Source organism: Acyrthosiphon pisum, unplaced genomic scaffold, assembly GCF_005508785.2.
Source record: "Acyrthosiphon pisum isolate AL4f unplaced genomic scaffold, pea_aphid_22Mar2018_4r6ur Scaffold_21433;HRSCAF=23981, whole genome shotgun sequence".
NCBI classification, from domain to species: Eukaryota; Metazoa; Arthropoda; class Insecta; order Hemiptera; family Aphididae; genus Acyrthosiphon; species Acyrthosiphon pisum.
In genome coordinates, this window is record NW_021770900.1 from 22,365 (window position 1) to 27,421 (window position 5,057).

A 5,057-nucleotide genomic window follows, 5' to 3' on the forward strand; every position below is an offset into this window, starting at 1 on the left:
TAGTGGTTGAATTCAAAATGTAGGATATAATATCATTTTCAGAAATTAGCCAATAACAATAACTACAATAATATGTAATTATATTATATTATTTGCATAGCCAAAAATAGTCTTATGTTTTTAAATTAAATTATAAAAAAATAATTTCTTCCGGAGGAAGGTCGGGCAGCTATTTATGGAATAATTCAATAACGTCATTATAGAACTACGAAAAAAAAATATTACTGTTTATCTAAATTTATAATAATTTATGATAATTTTACTGCTGAGCAGTAGTCCGCACCGGATTCACAAGGGGTTCATCGACCAACGACTATCACCGGTCGGCGGTTTTATCTCGGATATTAGGATACCTACTATTTTATTTATTAGGTACTTTGAATAAATGCGTCGGTATCTTAAAATAATATGTTCTAACAAATTAAAATTTAAAATACATTTTATACCTATATATAGGTATACCTATGTATACCTACCTTTTATAATTTGGATATTAATTTTGTACTTGTAAGTTGTTTACTCGCAGTCAACAGTTTCAGGAACACTATATTAATGATAATTATTTATATTATGAGAAGTTCCCATTTTATAATACTAATTCTAACATGTAGCACATTGGCAATCATTTATAGGTAATTATCAACTAATATGAATAAAAGCCGATATACACAAATACACAATTATCGTAAGTAGGTACCACGGTTGAAGATAGAAGATATCTTAAATTGTGGTACCTAGGTCGTAGGTACTCAGTTACCGATTACAGTCGTACAATTTTACCTAACTAATTTGTAATTTGAAATTTGTACTTTTTAATAAATATTTGTAAGTGGGTGGGTCGATCTTCAGGAATATCTTCAGCAACACGTATTTATTTGAGGATATAGCTGCGAGCCGCCACTGTTCGTTACAAAAAAAAGTGGGTCGTTGGTCACAAGGATAAGGTAATTCATTGTGTGATATGAACATAACATAATATAATATGGTCATGATGTGGTCATGATGTGGCCTGATGTGAGCCGCTAGATCCAATTTTTCTTGTCCAAGTCAGCGCATGTCCATTCATGGACTCCTGGCTATATCATATACGTGTAGCAGAAAAGTCAATAAATTATATTTTGAATAATAATTAAAAAATATTGATTATAACAAATGTGTTTCAAATTGAAACTTTCAATTGTCAGGTCTTCCTGTTACACTCTGTATACAAGGTGATTTTTTTAAGCGCTCTCGCCCCAATTTTCCATTTAACAGTACATTTATTCAAATTTTGATTTATGGAATCGAATGTACTGTGGCGATACGAACTTCCATTTTTCAATTGAGAATCCTAATTTTTCACAATGAATTGTTTAGCAGACGATTTTCTTGAATATGTTGATGTACCTACCTATCTAATTCTAATGAATAGTTTCTGAGTTATTAAAATGTTTGTACTAAGGATAATAATTCTTAAAAATTATTTTACAAAATTATAAACTACATACAATAATAAATGTAGTATTATAGTAGGTAGGTATTTATTATACTGGATCATTTCTAAAAATTAATTATATTGATAAATCGATAGTAATTACTAATAAATATTAGTCCTATAGTACTATAGTCTTGCCGTCTTGGAGTGTGTCAGTCAGTCAGGACACATTCGTATTTATTATACAATTTGGGTAGTGTATAATATTATATATTCTATACCTGCAACGGAGTGTAATTTGTTTCGTCGCATAATCTGTGCTGTTCAGATTAAATTTAAAATTGTGTCGAGTCGAAAACAGTGTTTGAAAGTCTAGAGTCCAGTCAGTCACCTCTACTGCGCGACTTAGTTACTTGATAGGCATTCCGATTGCGGTGGATTGGGTGAAATCGGTATTTCGGGAAAATTCTTTATACTATTTATTAGTTTAAATACGTTATATCCATATCAAGACATAATAGTTTATTAACGTATAGACTCGACGGGGTCATTCGCACGATGGAGCCAGCAGTTTACAATACAATTTGATTGCTAAGTGGTGCCGTGTCATACGTAAAAATAGTGTATTTAGGTAGATAGGTACCTATAATATAGATACAGTATTGTGCACCTAATAAAAGGAAAGGTAAAACTATATTATTATTATTATCATATATATGAAATGTATAATGTAATATTATCATCTTATCGTCGGACGTTGGTTATTACTTATTAGTTATTATAGGTTGAAAGATATATTATTTTATTAATCTATATTGAATATCATGAACATCGCGGACTCTGTCTGTCGATTTAATTTCCGCAATCTCTCTCAGGCGAAGCTTTTATCATCGGTTGTAGTGGGGTATTTCAGTGAGGTTTTGAGGTATACGATTTCTGCACCGCGGATGTCTGTCCTGCCACCATTTGACAATTTGTCGTTGGCAACAAAATACCTAACTAGGTAAGTTTTTAATTTAATTTAAATTAATTTTTTATTTTAAGTAAAATTATCTTAGGAATGCTTACTACAATTATACTTGCGTCGTATACTCTGTTTGTTATTTTGTTGTTGTTATATTATTATGACTATAGTTGGTAGAGCGCGGGTTCTTATGCAATTGTATAAATATTTTTTCCTTTTCACATTTTTGGATTTTCGTCAGTAATTTTTATACAAATCATAAAAGATTGAAGCTTATGTCAATTTTTTTGTTGTGACCGCATATTTAACTGTTATTGCATATTTTGATAAAATTTATAATTTATAGCATATTGAAGGGATAATTTTAAAAAAGAAAAAAGTATAAGATAATATTTTGACAAGTAGAAAATTCAAAAGTAAATTTTTGGGCACTAAATACTAAATAGTAATTGAAATAAAGATGAATTCATTAATTTGATATACCTACCTAGCTAATTATAAGTTGATAAATTTGTTTTAAATTATTTTAATACCTCAAAATTGTATAGTTAATAATTATTAAATTATCAAATAAAAATTGTGCGGTAATTTACCATATTACCCAATTTTTTCTTGCACATTTTCATAACTAGGTAATTCTGTACTCAACACGTGTCACGTCTATTGTTGAACCCAGGGCTTAAATTCTAAAATAAAATATCGTTTTTCCGTTTTTGGGTATTTAAACGTTATACAATTTTAGTGTTTAACGTTATTGTACTTTATAACGTTATACAATTTTAATGTTTAACGTTATTTTACGTTGAAACGTTATTTGATTTTTTCCGTTTAACGTTATTCAGTTTTTAAACGTTTTTTTAATTTTTCGTTTTTGTTAAACGTTATAATTTAAAAATAAATAAGGAATTGTTTTTTTTTTATAATAAATTCTACTGTTATTTGTGCCATAATTATCCACATTGTTATTTAAGAATTATGAAATTAGTAGAATTTGTTGGCCATGGCCTGCAGGTTACATACCTATATTCAATCTTCCTAGAGTTTTTAGGAAGGAGCTAACTGATAAGTTAACCATTATCAGTTAAACTATTAAGTAGGTATACACCATAGACGATTAGACGAAAGGTAGTTAATGACAATTTGACGACAAATCTACAACTAACTAAACAACAATAGCAACTTGAAATTATATCAAATTATACTCCAAATATCACGCCCGCATTTTTTCACCAATTAAATCGAACATAAACGGATAGTAATTTTATTATTAGTTGAATATTAAATTTATTATAAAGTAATGAATTCAATATTTATAAATAAACCTGCCATAAAATAATTCGGAAAATATAAATTATTGTCAACACAGTTTAGCCAACTTTGAATTGTTCATAACTATAAGATTTAAAAAAAAAATTATATTGGGCTCAATGTGAAAAAAAAATCACAAACGTTATTTCAAATAACGTTATTTGCAATTTTTTTACGTTACAAATACGTTTATTGTTTATTTTTAATCATGAATTATGATTAATGATATATTATGTTTAATGTTATTCAGTTTTTTTCGTTATTCGGTTATTGATTTCGTTTATGTTTTTTCATTTTTTTTCCGTTATAGCGTTATAAATTATAACGTTATAATAACGTTTTGAAGCCCTGGTTGAACCTATATATAAATCGTATTCTGTTACGGTAACTCGACCATATAACATGGCTGTAGAATAGTAAACTTCAAATCTGCATATAATAAAGCTTTGTGCTAGGTAATACTCTATAAATCTAGGTTCAACTGGCATCGTGTTCAAAGGTTTTTTTAATTTTTATACGAATAGTTACTTATAACAACATAAAAATGTTCACGACTTTCTTTAAAAATTAACTATGGTCTATCAAAAAGAACTATGGGGGCCCTGACACCTGGATAATATTATAACTTTTACATTTGATTAAAATTCAATTAATTTAATATTAAAAATAACAGAGTAAAATTAATTCTGTACATACAATTTGGGGAATTTGTAAATATATATAAATTACACCACTCCAGTCTTCAGATGACTATGTAGGTACCTTTAATATTTTTAAGCTGCTATTATATAACTTATCTAAAGTTAAATTTTCAAACTTTTGACACAGTAAAAAAAAATACTGGCATTAACTTATATATAAAATATTTAAAATGTCTATAAATAGCCCAAAACTATGACTTATACTCGTAAGAATCCAAATCTCTAGCTCATGTTATGCAATAATCAGTAACATTTTCTTTTTAAAAAAGAATTATTTTTTTTTTATAAATTTTTCTATTTTATATAAAATACGTATTTTTTTAAACCATCATAAATTCTACCTAGTTAACTCTAATTATATTTATAAAATTATTAACTATAATTTCATAATCTTAAAACAATCCTATTATGCATATCAATATTGAATATGTATACTGTAGTCATCTTTTAGCAACCCACCTGGCGGGCAGTCCGCTTAAGAGGACATCGTACCCGCATGTGTTGTCTCCGTCTTACAAACGTACGACATAGCAAATTTTCGTTCTCTAGTTTCAATAGGGTGCTGTCATTTTTGATTTTAGAGTGAATTGACCTATTATCAAACTTTTAGGTAACAAAATTATCTGTGCCCGCTCGTTGGTTTTTTACGATATTTTAATTTTTAAGTGAG